Here is a 17270-nt window from a genome sequence, read left to right on the forward strand (position 1 = left end):
GCTCGAACTACCGTTTCTCCGCGAACGGTTGAAGAATAACCGGCGATATCTCCGAGACAGTCGACCGATTTGTACGTGGCGATCGTGCGAGTAGCTGACCGAGTGTGCGAAACAGCCGAAGGGAACAGCGCAACGCACGCGTCTTAAACAACGAAGAAACTGAAAAGCGGAGGTGGTACGGTTGCTCGGTCGTTATCCAGATGTTATTATCCGCGCTAGACAATAGCCGATACACATCGATCCGACAATGTCGGACGATAGCGGAAAGGGAGGCCGCGCGTAACAGAGCTGTCTCATTAACAACTTGTAATGGAACGGCCGTATCTATTGGTAGGTTTCTGTGCGTTGCAGGAGAAACGGTGCACACGCCGCACCGCCCTTCGTTCTCACGCGTGTTTCACAAAACGAAACGGCAAAGGATAGGGAGAGCAGCGAGCAGAGAAAACAGGGAAGTGGAAGGGGTGAAAGGAAGAGAGCGAGCGGGTGTGGTGTGTGCGAGACGTGGAAAGCGAAGGTAAACCTTCGAGAACAGACGATACGAAAAGCAGCCGAACGACCGAGCGCACGTTGCGATACGAGTGTGCGAGCAGAGACCGGCGAACGAATGCGCGCACGTCCGATGGATGCAACTTCGCCATCCGCGCATCGGCCCGCATTGTACACGCGCCATTGAAAACAACGAAACAATGCGTACAAGCTAGGTTTTGTCCCGTGACTTCTCGCCCGTTTCCAAGCAGACCGCAGCCTGAGAAGGAGCGTGCCGCTACTCACACCACCCGGTTGCGCGCGATACCCCGCCGATTCGTCTAGCCGAGTGTGTCTGCATTACGCGAAATCCCCAGCGACGAAAGCTCCATCGATACGACCATTGTTGCCTCTATCTTCGATCGTCTTTTCAATTTTCATGTTCGGTCACTCCCCTCTGCTCCTTGCAGCGGCTACCTTCTCCACCGTTGCATCGCCGAGAAAACGACGGCGACGCGAAATTGCCAGCCTGACCATCGTCGTATCGTTCGCAAAGCTTTCCGCTCGTATGAGACGCCAAACGTACATTTCTGTCTTTCTATTTTCCATCTATTGGCGGATGATTGGCGGATTAGCAGAAGTCGGGGCACGGCGATTTGTCGCGAGGAGGATCGCAGTTGGATAAAACGGCCGGATTATAAGCGGCCGATAAACTTTTTTATTTTGTTCGCGCCTCGCACGAAAAATCGAGCGGCGCGCTATTGCTGCGACCGTTTTTTCTCGCCCGGTCGCATTTTATTTATTTCATTGGCCGCGGCGAACCAGCGATTTCGATGGCTATCGAGAGCAGCGTAATTGGTCGTCATTTGCGGCGAATTGGCCGCAAAAAAGGAACGAAGCGAAAGAACGAATATGGCGATACGCGTGCAAGAAACCGAGGGAAACGTGCGGCCCACGAGACACCACTCGCTTCTCGTCCGTCCGTTAAATCGCGCGTGTTTACAAACGCAGCTTCTTCTCTTCGATCATTTCTCGCAAAAACTTGGTTTCTACGCGCGTCGAATCGAACAGAGGCAAAGACGATCGTAAGAAACGTCGGCGCGGAACGCGTCACGACTGGCGTAGGTGTGAAAATCGGTGGAAATCCGGTTAATCGAGACTCGAGCGGGATGAAAGGACGAGCGCACGACGACGCGACGCGGCACAGGGTTAACGGCGAATTAACGGCGGCGCGTTATCGTGGCAGCTGTGTACATACGCGCCGGTATATAGACCGGAAGCTTCGGCTCCGACTCGTGACGGCAGAACTCGCAAACGGGCTAAAACGCCAAACTGTTTTACCGCGACAACGTGCTAACGATTAACCCACCCGGCACACGTATCGTCATACCGCGCGCGATACTACGTTGTATACGCGCGTACACGCTCCCTTCTCTCTCTCTCTCTCTCTCTCTCTCTCTTCCACCTTCTCGTTTTCCCTCGCTTTTTCTCTCCCTCTCTATTCGCATGTGATCTCTGCCACTGTCCGGCATAAACGCGCTTCGCGTCTCTGTCTACGGTTCGCGCGACCTCACTCTGCCAGACCAGCGCGCGATCGTTCGTTTTCTCTCCTCCGGTTTGCACGCTCGATTTTCGTCTCTCTTCGGTCTATCGTCTCTTTCGCACCAGCCGAAGCGTGTCGCCCTCGCCCAATCCTCTGTATCTCGCCACTCCTGTGCGCCATCGGTCTCCTCCACCTCCTCCACCAACGCCACCTCATCCTCCTCTTCCTCTCTTCGATTCTCTCTGCCGGCCTCTCTTTCACCCTCCAGCGGATCTCTCTTTCTCTCTCGACGCCCCCGACACCCGATACTCGACACCCGATACCTAATTATGTTAAACGCTTCCGGATTTTGCGGCCGGATTATGCGGCCTCGTTGCCCTCGCGCGGCTCCTCTCTCTCCGCGCTTCTCTTTCTCCATATTCTCTCGCTCTCGCTGCCGTTCGTCACCTCTGCCCGTCATTTTCTCTCGTTCTCGCGCACGCCTGTCTCCAAAAAGGATTTGCAGTTACGAGCGTTCACGCAAAATCCTCGAAAATCGTCGACTCCGGCTCTGTCGCGCCTCTCATTCTCTCTTCACGTTTCACTGTTTTTCTTGAAAATCGTCAGATTACGACGGACGACGAAGGAAAAAGGGACGGGGGATGGTGCGTGGTTGCGGAGAGTAGCAGATGGGAGAAATTGGGAGCAAGAAAACGGAGATGCGACGACGCAGGCAACGCCAGGACGGAGGCGGTGCGAGGCAAACGAGAAACGCGTGACACGCTGTCGCGAAAGAATCCGCGGAAACGAAGGGGTTGGCGCCAGCGTTTTAATTTCTCTGTAATCGCGAGGCAAGTTTGGCGCGTGCCAGATTCCACCCTTTCGACGCGACGCCCGCTCCATTCGCTGGTCCTCGACCGTGGAAACCGACATTCCGCGGAGCTGCGATTTTCCTGCGGAGTTTCCCCACGCATTGCGCGTCCTCGCCGCTCCGGTTCTTCCTTTTCCTCGCCTCGGACGAGTCTTCGATTTTCTGCGCTCGCATGCAAGATCGTTTTCGCTGTATTTTTATTCCTTCGGAAAGGATCGAGCCATGGGACGAAGGTTGGCCGAAAATTCAGCTATTCCTTTAATGCCGTCGATGTATTCCAATTTCGTAGGCGATGTTTTAAAAATGAATGGAGCTTTAAAGCGCGCCCGTTACATTTTTCCGAGGAAAGATCCGAGATAAATGTTGCAAGAGGTGTTGGCGAGTAAATCGGCCTCGTCCTTGAAAGTAAAATAACGTATTTAACCGAACCAGTTAATAAATAAGATTTTGCCGGCGTGCCATTTATCTACTGCACTGACCTACATCCGTCAGACGTCGATGCAATCAAATTCTTTAATATTGCATCCTCTAGTCGATTCCACTTTTTTCTCCCCTCGCTGTCTATTCGATTATATTGGCCTGGCAACTAAGTGATTGCGGATTTTAGCATCGGCTGGTATCGACAAAATCCGCAAACACTTAGTTGCCAGGCCGATATAAATATTCCTCGTTCCTCGTGTCATTCTTTCGAGATCGTCGTTGCATACGTTGCATACGTTGGAAAATTGCTCTTTCCAACCAAAGCGGTCGCGCTAATTCGGAAACGTCGATCAAAGTTCAGCGACCCGGCGAGAAGAAAACGTTCAAGCGATTGCCAGGACTGGTCGATCTGCGACCTTGCAGGATGAAAGGAAAAGAAAGGTCTGGCGTGTTGCCGATAACGAATCGAGAACGCTGGCGAATTTACGCTGCGAATTAGATAATTCCATTGACACGTTGCTGTGCAACGATGATACGCGTATACCGCGCGCGACTCGCGGGATTATCGCCACCGTTTCGGTTTAGTTTCGATGCGGCTTGCGATACGCTTAACTCGCTCGCGTTCCCTATCTTTCGCATTTTGTTCTCTGCTTCTCTATAGCTGTCGATCGGAATGGCGACAAATCGGGCGGAAGATTCACGCGTGTGCGCGTGCAAATGAGAGATCGAGGAAAATGCGACTGGCGGTATGTTCGCAGGTGGTGGCGCGGCCGCACTGCTTTTTTAAATATTTCTTCTAGCATTCTGTTATTCGCGACTTAACGTCATAAAGCGAGCGGGCAAAAACGCGTCTACAGTGGCTTGTACTCGCAAAGTGTTGAGGAATAATTAACATTTGTTTTACAGCAGCCGCGTGTAAAAAGTTTCCCGGCAAACGATTCGTCATCCCGATTTCTACTTATTTATTTACCTACTTATTTATTTATTTGTTGCTACACGCTGCGAACTCTTTCCGGAGAATGAATATGTATTTTGCAGTAAGGAGAGCAAATCATGGAATCATATTGCAGAATTGGCCTAACGAATAAACAATACAGTAACCCGGGGCCGGCTGTATCCTTCAATAATGCACATGTTGTTTGAATAAGTTGCAAGGATCTAAAGGCACGAAGGATTATATTTTTACAGCGCTGCGCGAAATTTAGGTTAACGGAGGAAAGAATTCCAAGATTCTGCATCGAGTTAAGAGACCGTGCAACGGTACTGTCAAGAGAACGATTAAACGTAATTTTCTTTACGACTAAATCTTATAACTTTGCATCTACCTAAGCTGTGCAATTATTTCTTTGCCGAATGCCTACCTTCTTTGCAGTTTAAAAAACTCATTCGCGATTAAAAGACGAGAGCGTGCAAATAGAACGATCATCAACGGAAAAGCTTGGAACAGTTTGGAGGAAGCTCGAACGTACCGATACAAATTCTCGCCAATTCTGAGCTTCCAAAATCGAGGCGATTGCCGAGGATTTCACTCTTTTCCAACGTCACTGTGCGACCTACGAGTCGAACAGAGCCACGAAGACACGAGAGCAATGTGAGACACCTCGACACGGTTTTCGGTATTTTTCGTGGTGTTGCAGGGAACTGATCAGGACGAATGGAAATTGGTTGATCGGACCGAGGTAAGCGAGCTCCGCGTGGAAAGAACAGGGAAACGGCGATCGACAGGTAGATAGACGGAGGCGACGATGTTTGCGGGAAAACGAAAGCGGTCGGTTTAGTCGTTGGCCGGCGGTGGCACGCGCGCGTGTGAACGAGATCCGTCGTTCTTCGGGTTCGTTTTAATTGTCGACGACCGGTCAACGAGGCGTAAACGTTGGCGCAACACGTGTACGGTCGCGTTAATTGCCCGATAAAAATCACAACACGCCAGCCGAGGCAAAGCACCGGCAGCCTAGGTCGCGTGGTCGTAAAATTAAAAATGCCACGCTTCCGTCGAGGATCGCGTTAGTCGACCATTAATTCATTAATTATAAGGGCACGCGTGTGTCGCGACCATGCAACGCCGCTCAAAGCTGAATCGCAAACGGCACTCCCCTTTTCTCGCCTTTCCCTTTTTCCCCGTATTTTCCATTATTCGACGCCCAGCACGCGTTCTGCCCTACGAGTTTCGTATCGTCGACAACTTTCTGGAAATACATCGTCGAATCTGTCCGACGTCTTCGACCTTCCGATCGAAAGGACGCGCTCTGGCGATTTTAGATCGAACGAGCTTTCATTTCAACTTTGACAGGACCAGTGCGTCCGTTTATTTGCGCGCGAGAGGATCGCGCTGGTGGCGACCGTGCGACAGGATCGTTCGTTAACTCGCCGAATAAAACGAAACGAAGGAGGAGCGTTTGGTTGCGTGGAAGAAACGGCTGGTTCGAAGGTTAAGCGTGAAACGAACGAAGTCGGAACTGCGACGCAGTTTTCTTGGCTGTGTGCGCGTTTCTGGCAACCCTCTCTTTCCCCGTGGATCTTTTCACGGCGGAGGGGACCGAGCCGGGTGGAGGCGTGCAAAGGTAGCTGGGGTGGTTTTACGACGAGCGAAACGCGCCGCTCGTTCCTCACCCTAGCGCCCTGGCGCTCGGCCGCGCTCCTACTACCGAGACATAAACTTTATGGTGTTTATGAATATTTATATTAATCTACATTTTATGCCAGCGTCTACGCGGCTCTGCGAATGGAGTGTGTGCGTGCGAGGCACGAGGAAAAAAGACGAGGAGACAGAGGAAAGCGGGGGAAGAGGGGAGGCTGGGGCGCGGAACGAGCCAGCCTCGGCGGAGAAAAAGGACTAGAGCGAGAGCACGGGTTTTATCCAAGCGACGAAGAAAGTACCGGCGATGAAAAACTTGGATAATAATTTACATCGACGAGCGGCCGAGCGTCTGCGCCGTAATCGTTTCTTTGTCTTCGGCGACAGACAAACGCTGCCGCTCTCCACCGTGTCCGAGGAGAAGGCACGCGTTTCTCGAAATTTTCATCGCCACCCAGACGCACCCTCGCTTCCACCTTTCCACCGATCCTTCTAGCGAAACCGCGAGACTCCCCAGCCGCGACGATAACGATAACGATATCGCGAAGCGAAAGCGAGTGAACGCGCGTCGCTGTCGGTAACGGTAACGGTAACGTCGACGCAACAACAAGGTGGATCGTGGGGGGCGATAGCGCGAGGGCGAAACGACGAGGACCGGCGACGAGGTACCGGGTTCGCGGTGGCCGCCGCCCGCCGCAACAGGAAATCTTCGGTGTTCGGCAACGACGCCAGATCGATATACCTCGAGGAGACTAAGGCTCCGCCAATGGCTATTATCTCACGCGTATATATGCATCGCTCCGTGCATTGCTCGGTACACTGAATTCCCCGTCCACAAATACGTACGTACACGTATGCCTATGCGTTACTTGAGCGCACCGACGCGCATACCTCCGACCCCGCGGCCCCGTCGCCACTCGCTCCTGCACGCCACATCCTCGCGCGCACCTACACGCGTACGAACGCGTACGAACGCGTAGGAGCGCGCGCGTGCACGACGTGAGGACACGCACACCGCGGAAGCGAGTATAACTGGTCGGCCATCTTGGATATTAGCCAACCAGAACAATAGTATACACAATAGTACGCGAGCTAGCGAGCAGTGTTTGGTACCACCCCGACCCTCCGAGTTCTCTCATCCCCTCGTCCTGCCAGCCCCCACCTCCCCCTTCCCCCCCGTCCTCTACACCACGTCCCAGCTCCCCCCGACCGCGTCTCCTCGACTATTCTCCACCGCCACCTTCCACCGCTCGCTCCACCGCCGTCCACGATCGCCAGGATCGCCTCTTTCGCAACCCCTACCAGCCTTAACTCGTTGCCTCCTAACCCACTACCCACCTACCTACACCTACCTATCCACTGCTCTCTGCCTACCCTGTGTGTCCATGTCCATCCTCTGCCACCCTCTATAACCGCCTCTTATCCACCGCTTAACGCGCTCGGTGAAACACGCGTCGTCTTCCTCCTCTTCGATCGTTCCTTTGTCTTCCCGTGCTCTCGTCTTTTCGCTCATCGATCGTCGCGCTACGCTCTCTCTCTCTCTCTCTCTCTCTCTCTCTTTCTGTATGTGTGTGCGTGTGTGTGTGTGTGTGTTTCTTTCACGCGGTCGAAAGTCGAACGTAGCGTAGGAATCGCAGCAGCGATAACGATCACACGCTAATCGCGTTAGCCCGCGGCGAAACAAAAGTACGACGAACGGGGGAAAAACCGTGACTCCGGCGAAGCAGCCGGCAAGTCGCAGCGCAACCCGCGAAACAACTCGGTTAACGATGGGAAAAACGCGAGCAGGAAAAAGTTGGCGAAAATTGGCGCGTGTTCGTTTCGCCGCGAAACTTGCCACCTCGCTATCGATCGAAGGAAGGCGCATCGTTTCGTCGTCGTCCCACGCTGCCAAGAGATACGCGGGCCGGGCGGCGTCTTCGCGCTTTCAGGCTGAAACTCGCGTTTCCATCGGCTTCCACGCGTGGAACGTGGAAAGAAGGAACGCAAGAAGGTGGCAACGTGCGATCTCGACGTGTTGCACGACTCGCGGAGGCGCGAGGATAAATAACTCCTACTATTGGCTTGGCAACTAAGTGATCGCTGATTTTGCCATTACTCGGTATTGACAAAATGCGCGATCACTTAGTTGCCGAGCCAACATCCCCCACCGAACTCGTCAAGTTACAGGTGTTGGCCGTAGATGAAAGAAGGCCGAAACAACGAAACATTGTCTGCGATGGCGGTAAAATTTCTTGGCGATGGAGAGAGGGAAGAGCCGGAGGTGAGGACGAAGGGCAAAGGGTGGAAGAGGGAGGAGGCGAGACGGAGGACGAGGAGGATGGCGAGGGCGACGACGACGGCAACGACGATGACGGGAACGGCGACGGCGGCGGATGCATTTTGCACCGACTGTACATCCTATTCGCGCACGTGAATATATTAGGGTGGTTCTGCTCCCCCTTGGAACTCAAACACATACAAATTAACGATATTACTCGTACGTACGCGTGCTTACTGTCTACGTAGATCGGAGAGAGACATAAAACGCGGCTGGTATACGGTGTGCCGTATAACGCGCGCAAAGGGGTGGAGCAGCCTACCCGCGCGCGCGGCCTCGCGCACACAATCGTACACACTTTACCGGTCGGCATGGTGTGCGTAACCGCGCACCACGGGGATGAAATATTATAATACGTCACTTGGCAACTGTGCCGCGCCATCGAGCGGTGTATACCAAGTTTCAAATACGCTAATTCGAAAGCCACCCCTCGTGCGTTCCCTGCACCGCAATCGGAATCGTGCTTCTTCTTTTTCGTTTAACCCCTTCCCTGCCTCAACGACCGCATCGCCCCATTCGTGGTACGGTTACGCGCGTCGCTACGGATCTCCAAGACTTTCGCGTGGCGGTGCCACCGTTTCAGCTCGTTCGAAACCGAGCGAACACTCGAAACACTCTCGGCTGACAAATAAATTCGTCTTGCGAACTTTCGCCGTTTTAAACGGCGAGTTTTCGCGAGGCTAGAGGACCGCGGTATTTTACACCCTCTTCTCTCTGCGCTGTCTACCACGGCGCTCGAGCGAGCTGGCCAAAGGGGGATCGCAACCCTACTAGAACCACTGCGACGTGGAACGCGTGCTAAATTTAGCAGCGCGAAGTGCACTGGCGAACAAGTCCGGGGAAAAAGCCATTTGATTCGCGACTCGTCTAATTCACTTGGCAATAAGAATCGTCGTGTGCTTTTGTCTCGCCAGCTTCCAGACGATAGACAAATTCACTTTGCGCAAGGTACGCGTGTACAGCTACTTTATATTCTGCGATAAGAGCGACGATTCCACGTGGAACGTCCAAGTCGACAGGAAATACTTTCCATGGAAGACGCCCGGTATACACAGTGTGCCTATTCGCGAGGGTGTGGTTTGATTAATGACCTATTCGATAGCCCTGCTCTACCCTTCGTGCGAGGATGCCTCGCATCGAGCGTACTATCGAATTCTACGTAAATACACTCGTACGGGAACGTAAGCCTGGCTCGTCGGCGTAAATGCGCCTATCTACTGGTTCTCGTGCGCTTCGGAGACGGGTGGAGAGGCCGAGAAGGGTTGAACCGAGGCAGGCAGAGCACACAGGCGGCAAGAGCGAGAGAATTGACCGACCGAGGGAGATCGCGAGAAACGGAACAGTCACGGCGCACTTACGTAGACGGGGCGCGATGCATTAATTTTACAGCGACGAATATTCGCAACTTTGGCAATTTCGCGTGCGTTCGAACGGCGTCGGACGGCGGATTCGCGATCCGCGCCGCAAAACGCTTTGACAAATTTGCCTCGATATCTGTGGAAACTCGGCTGGCAGGCTGCAGCGCGCTCTAATCGAAAGGAAACATGGCGTCGCATATAAATAAGAATTTATAGACGATGAAAAATGCGGACGAAAGTTGGAGTTTCGCTCGAGTTTCCCATCCACCGTCTCGGTCTCCGCCCTCCTCCACGGCAATCTCTCTCTTCCCTCGCTTCCTAGTGCTCCTTCTCCTTTCTCTGGCGCACCCCTCCCGGCCGTTTCGTTTCGTCCTCCCTCGCCGCACACTTTCGTCATCCTTCTTGCCTCGCGCTCTCGCGGCACCAGCCTCGCCGAGAAAGAAAGGCAGAATTTACGGGACGGAGTAAAAGTTTTGCGCGAAAAGCGAAAACTCTCGCTAATGGCTGTTTTTCTTGAGCGGAATACTTAAAAAAAAAAGAAAAAAAAGAAAAAAAGGAAAGAGAAGAAAAGAGGAAGAAAGAGGGGAGAGGGTGGAAGGACGGTCGAAACGGTGGAAATAAAAACGAGAGAGTTACTCGCCGGCAACCGCCCTACCTACCACTCTTACCCTCTTCTCCGTTCACGGAAAGAGTAAGAAGGCGTAATTTGCCGCTATTAGGCGACACCCTTCCCTTCTTCCTCGTCCTACTTTACGCGTCGTCTACGTACGGACACTGAAACGTTCGAAATCGGCTCGGCTCTTCCCCCGTTGAAAGCGTTCCGATCGTCGCGTCTTCTGGACGCCGCGTCGACGTTCGGTGAGAAAGAAGAAGAAGAAGAAGAAGAAGAAGGAAAGAAAAGAAACATCGATACGCAGACCGCTTTGGAAAAAAATATTTGAATCAGAGTGCGCGGCTCGTCGGCGATTCCGCGCCTCTCGTAGGCGAACGCGCGAGTATACGCGCGGCCGCGCGTTTGCTCTCGTCGGCCAGCAACTTTAATTATACGGCTACGGAACGAGGAGAGCGGTTCGATGCTCGGCCAGCATATCAAGATAATGGCTTCCATCGGCCGATGGTTCGTATATACCAATCCGCGGTAAGGGGTTGCGCTTGATTTCCATTGCATCGCGTTATCCCTCGCCGGTCGACCAGCCAACCAGTCGACCAGCCGAGCGGAATGTTCTCTGCCGCTCTCTCTCTCTCTCTCTCTCTCTCTGTCTGTCTCTGGCAACCAGTGTCTCTCGTTTTGCCGCTCTGTTCACGCGATAGAAGCTTTTTTCGAGTCCTTTGCCATCAGCAGTCAGGCGAATCTTCGTTTCTTTCGAAGAAATTTTCCGTTTGCTTGCGAGCGTCGCAACGTGAATTTCGACGGGAGAATTGCACGTACGCGAGTTTTACTCGGCTCGATGATTTACGCGCTGCCGTCGCTTTGAAGCTGTGAAACTGCTACGAATAGGGAGAAAAATCGTGGACGCGAAATACGATCGCGATCGCCACGAAAACAATTACTTTAAATGTAATTTTCCATATTTAATTCCAACGGCATTGCCGCGAAACTTTTATCATTCCTTTTTTTTAAATCGAAACGAATTAATTTACCGCGATATGATATCGTCGGCACGCGTAGAACAGCAGAAAAATGTAATCGACGAGGAAAACCGAGGATTTTAATTATTTCAACGGTGAATTTTTTAGGGGATCGTTTATAATACGAATGCAAAAGCTTCGGCCATTCTCCGATCATAATTACAAATTCGACATTATTTTAATCGCGCCGCTTTATTTCCATCCGAAACGATCCGACGTCGGCAAAGACGCCGGGTTCCTCCACTTTCGCGATCGGTCTGCGTCGTCACCTGCGGCGCGCTACCCACGCGACTTTAAATCTCCGTTGATTCGTTGTGTTACAAGACACACCACGACTATTCCTCGCATAATTTCAACGAACGATAAAGCTATAATGTTTTCCGGCTCGACGTATGATGCCGTTATAACGCGGTCTGTATTAGAACAAAACGCATTCGGTGGGAGGACCAGAGCGGCACGTTGACGTACGTCAATTTGACGCGCATGCAATACGTCAAATTTGCCGCACCGCGTCGGATTCGCTGCTTCAAACGTATTCTCCCTCTCTGTTCTCTCGTTTACTCCCTCGCTCGTTCCCTCTTTCGCCGTGCAACGGTGAAAGCACCGCGTCGCTCGAAAGCGCAATAGGAAATCTTAGAGAGAGAGAGAGAGAGAGAGAGAGAGAGAAAAGGAATAAATTCGTCGCGTATCCGGCCAGGTATTTATTTAATTATATTTAAAAGACGCGCGCGGACGACCGTGCTCGGCCGATAAGCGGGTTACCGCGTAACCGAAGAAATAAACGCGGCCGCTTCTTCGAGAAGGAAGCGGAACGTTTCATTTGCGCGGCGGTTAGCTTCTTTCCGGGGAAAGCCGCTTATAATTCTCGGGAAAATAATTAGAGTTCTAGTCATTAGCCGTTTCCGGCTAAGGATTAAATCGTACGAATTCTGCCACCAAAGACGATTAAACGCGCCTGGAATCTCGATTCAGCGTCGATCGCGCATCGCCATCCTCCATTTTTAATCTTATTTTCTATTTTTTCACAGTTACTTCAGTTGGTTTTTGACGAACAAGTAACACGCGGTGCGTGGAAAAGAAAGGCGATCCACCGAAAGAAAGACTCGAATCGAAGCTCCGCTAAGCAAAACTAACCGATTACAGAAGTTATTTTCTAACACAGGCCACGGTATTTCCGTCGCGACGGCTAATAATAACTGGAGGGGAAATTTCGTCCGAGTATTTACCCCAGTGGAAGTCTCGCTTGCGAATATTCGTTCGCGTCTGCGATCCTTCTCGACCATAAAGAAAAATGTTTCGAAGGTTGGAAGGTGGCGAATGCGAACGATTGGCAAGATGGTATAGCACCGTGGAGAATCGAGACAAGCGCAGCAAAAAGGAAACGTATCTGGGAGCAGCGGTGTGGATGGAGACGTACGACGAGTATAACGCACACGAGTGCCACGGCTCTCTACACGACGAAAAGAATCCGTAGTGTAAATAAAGACCCGTTCGCAACGCTGGCGAATGTTTGCCGAATGCATTAAGGCGGTAAGAGCAGTGCCCGGCGGATAGCTCGTGACGCGATGTATCGCGCAACACGCGAGTCGAGGTAACAAGGGGAGGCGAGCGAGCAGGGGCTGCGACAGGGTGGCAGAGAAACGGGGCGCAGAGCCGGGCTAAGGGACGGCTGGTTAAAAGGGGCCAGGGGATCGGCGACGATGCGGCTTAAGGCCTGTGTACCGCTGCCAAGCTTAACGTTTCGAGGGGCAAAGGGGTTCAGGACATACAGATGACACGGTCTCGCCTCTGTACACGCGCTTCTATCGAACCTAGCGAACGTAGGCATATCCGAGGAGAGACAGGGGAGAAGTAAAAGAGAGAGAGAGAGAGAGAGAGAGAGAGAGAGAGAGGGAAGCATGCTCGAAGCGAAGCTAGTTCCCTCTCTATCTATCCATCGCTCTCTCCTCCCTTTGTCTATGTCTTAGGGCTTACATATAATTCCGTGTTTGCGGAAAAGATCGGCAACCCGTATCCGACAGAGTACGTTCGCGTGCGGAACAGCGGCGCGCGCGGATTTTTAATATGTCGTGCCGTAGGTGGATAAACGCACGAATACGAGAACGCGACCACGGCCAGCTTCGCGACAGAGTCGCTCCGGTCTTTTCTCCACCCCCACCCCCATTTTTCCCTTGCGTCCTCATCTACCTGCGCTCCGCTCCCCGCCGCTTGTATCGCGGATCACCGACGAAGCCGGCATAATTAAAAATAGCTCTATTTTAAAATGCTGATCGCCCAACCAACCCTGCCACCCCTCTTCTCCCTCGCTGTTCCTCCGCCTTCGAAATTTCAGCGTAATATAGCAACGTGGTCGCGCCTCTATGCCCTGGCGAATAATTGCGCGCTCCACCAGACATCCACCGATGTCGTCTCTTTCGCAAGGCCGACTCTCTTCGTCCTTCGTAGCAGCTGACCGACGGAAAGAGAGTGCGATTTGTATTTCCAACGTCTTCGATGTGCAAACGTATATTTGTTAGAATGTGATTGCACGGAGAGAGGGAGGAGAGGGTGCGAGCGGAGAGGAAGAACGGACAGGTAAAGGAAAGAGAAGGAGCAGACGAAGCAGTGGATGCGGCAGCATGGGCGTAGACGAGGTGGCGGAGATGGGGGTGAGTTATAAATTATAAGGCATTAGGGGGCCGGGCTGACTCCGGTGGATGTGCTCGTCGGATGTGTAAGGGGATGATTATGCCTAATGGTGAGATATTACCCGACTGGTATTACTTGGACACGGGCGCGGCCGTGTTCTAATCTTTTCGACAGCATTTCCTACTTTTCCGGCATCCTGCGCTACCTATGCTCCTGCAGACGAGTCGACGGAAAAAATAATTCGTGCACGCGTCGGTGACAACGCCGAGAGCTGGTTGCGCTGGTCACAGGTCTGCTTACGAGCATTCCCGAAAGGACGAACCGTGTCTCGGAATAACATGCCCGGCGTCGGCCGATAGTGGCGCGATTCGCCGCTACAAGAATTTTCACGGATTCTCCTCGTCTGCCCATTCGTTCATCTAGCAACGCGTGTCGCTTTCGTCTGGAAAGTAGTCGTCGTCTCGTTCGTCCTTTTTTCCTACCATTAGTTGGTGTTGGCGCGCCTGCAACTTTAAAGGTGCCTGGAGGGGACTAGATTCTGGTTTCGCGATTCCGCGGTTTCACGCGTCTGCTCGTTAAACGCGACGCACGACTCCCTTGTTTCTCGCAACAAATTTTCGACGGCCGCGTCGAAACTACGATCGCGAGAGTTGCGTCGCGCGGATAATTTTCCACGTTACGACGAGCGCGGACGACAGACGCGAGTGGAAAAAGGGCAGCCTCGTTCGCGGTCAATTTATCGTGCACGTTGAGCGACACCGTAGCTGCTTTTTCAGAGGGTTGTCGGGACACGGTAAACCACCTCGTGTCGTCGCCAACGTGTTCTCGCTCGGTCACGCGAGCCGCTCGTTTCGCTCAAAGCTGAGAAATCGACGACGAATCGACGAGAGATTCCGCGCGAATCGGCCCACGAGCAACATCGCAGGTAGAAAAGTAACGTCGAAGACTGCGCAGGAGAGGAAAAAGAACGAACGCAGAGGGTAGAAAAAGGGGGTGAGATGGCGAAAGAAAAGAGCTCGCCTCGTAGTCGCCGCACCCTAAACGGGGTGCAGGCTCTCGAGAATCGTTTTACAGCTATATATCCATAACCGTGGGAGGGCAGTTAGACCCGTTAGCTAATATCTATTTCCTCCAGCGCCATTTTTCTTTCGTTCGTAAAACGCGAGGCTTCGCTCGATGGGTGCGGCTGACACGCGCGTAACACGTAATACGTACTTATCGCGGCTCTGCTCTTTCGTGCAGACGTGTTCGCGTTTGCTTAAGAAGAACGAGCAACGGTCTTCGCGTAACGGTATATGGAGACGCGGGTCTAACCACAGCGGAATTCGGCGTGTTTATTTCACCGATTGCCAATTATTTCCTCGAATAGGCTTCTACGAAACTGTCTACGTATGCCGTATTGGCCGTAGGACGCGATTGCCGGACGCTTGGCAGTCGTGTGAAAAGCGCAACGTTTACGATAGGAAACGTTGTTTCTCGAATCGATACGTTACGCCGCACCTAAACGATGCTTTCTGTTCCAAATTCGAGCGACCTCTCGATCGATCAACGTTCCGCGCGAGAAAATTCTCAGTCGCTTGATTCGCCAGCGAGATTTTCATTTACGAGAATTCGTCTGTGACCGGTGGACACGTGGATCGCTTAAAAGTAGCTGTTGGCTCGGCAACTAAGCGATTGCGGATTTTGTCGTTACGTGATATTGACGAAATCCGCAATCACTTAATTGCCAAGCTAATATTTCGAACGCGTACTCGTCGAAGTGGGAAAAGTTGGCTGGCGAAGGAACGGCCATGCGGACGAAAGAAACGGCATGGCAAAAATGTCACGTGATTATCGGGTTCGGTTCTCGCGCCTTCGTGAGAATCGCTTAATCACACAAACTCGAGGTTACCGCGGCAGAAGAACGACGTTATTTATAGGCGAGGCAACGACCACCGCCCGACTCCAAGATACCAATCGACCATTTTCTAAATCAGTTCCGTCGTTTTGTCCTCGTAAATCATGAAGGCCACCCTACACACCGTACCCTGCCCCCCAGCGAATCTCCGATTATAATTAACGGTTCTCCAACTAACGGAGGACGCGTCACGCGAAATCTCGTGAACGCGACCATTCAACTCGGTAACTCGATTCCTCGCCTCCTACGAAATCGCGAGAACCGCTGAACGCCACTTACCTCGAACGCCGCGCGACGTCCATTCATGGGTCGAGTTGGCAGGATTCTAGCGCGCGCTGGAAATTTCCTCCACCGGTTCAACGATCGTACGCAAATTAGGAAAGAAACCGTGTTCCCACGAAGCTTCAACAACGAGAAAACTTTCGCGGTCTCATTTGGCTCGATAAATTCCATATTTTCGTCCACCATTTGCACAGTAACGGCAATTCGTCCTTCGACGTGAAATTAACAAACCTAATATTGGCTTGGCAACTAAGTGATTGCGGGTTTTGTCATTGGGTCGTATTGACAAAATCCGCAATCGCTTAGTTGCCAAACCAATATACAGGGTGGTTGGTAACTGGTGGTACAAGGGGAAAAGGGGTGATCCTACGCGAAAAAGGAAGTCGAAAATATAGAATAAAAATTTTTTTAAAAATCTACAGTGAGATCCGTTGTAACGAGACGCGATAAAGTGCGCGCGTACCGAGCGAAAACTCAAAGTCGATTTTCTCGAAAGCAAAGCCTCAAATAAAAAATTTTTATTCTATATTTTCGACTTCTTTTCTCGCGTAGAATCACCCCCTTTCCGCTTGTACCACCAGTTACCAACCACCTTGTATTACGTTGTCCGAAAAGTGCACCTTCGTACAAACGTGAAACCAAGTCTGTGAAATGTCGCGGTGTTTATCTTAACAGAACAAAATCGATCGTGATTCGACAAAATAATAGAAGACAAAAAACCTTGCGCGTCTATTGCTTCCTCATAAAACGAAAGAAACTTTTCGGAGAAGCTAATATTATACGCGATCGGTTGAGTGTCCGACAGACTTCACAGACGACGTTCATTAAGATTACGACAATTATTTTCCAGTTTGCGATCGCTCTATCAACCTCATCGATGACGACGATAAACAAAAATTCTTGGCCCGAGACGAACCGAAAACTTCTCATCGGACGTGGCATCAGCTTCTCGGGACGTTCGACGATTTCGCGGCCGATCGGAATTCCGCTGAAGCGATTTGCTGAGAGTATATCGTAGGAAACGCGAAAGATTCCGTGATTCGCTTGCTTTTGATTTATTAGAGAGCGAAACAACGCATGGACGCAAATGGCGAAAGGAAAAAGAAGGACGCGGCCGACGAAAAAGCGAAACGGCGTAAAATTGGCGAGAAGAGTCGAGGGGTGCGAGAACGAGTCGTGGGAAGGAGTCGCGCGAGTCCTAGGTATTTACGTAGCCTGTGTACGTGTATTGGCGGCAGGTGAGACAGTGTAGCACAGTGTATACACGATAAAGCGCGTGCACACATGCAGCAGCCACGCATAC

General features: G+C 52.0%; 1 protein-coding gene across 2 annotated transcripts in view; it reads right to left on the bottom strand.

Annotated features, from left to right (window-relative positions):
• LOC117207677 (protein bric-a-brac 1-like) overlaps positions 1-17270 on the bottom strand; it is a 217726-nt gene that overhangs the window by 47972 nt on the left and 152484 nt on the right. The gene's annotated exons all lie outside the window — the stretch shown is intronic.

Source organism: Bombus bifarius, unplaced genomic scaffold, assembly GCF_011952205.1.
Source record: "Bombus bifarius isolate JDL3187 unplaced genomic scaffold, Bbif_JDL3187 scf7180000008045, whole genome shotgun sequence".
In the NCBI taxonomy this organism is placed as follows: Eukaryota; Metazoa; Arthropoda; class Insecta; order Hymenoptera; family Apidae; genus Bombus; species Bombus bifarius.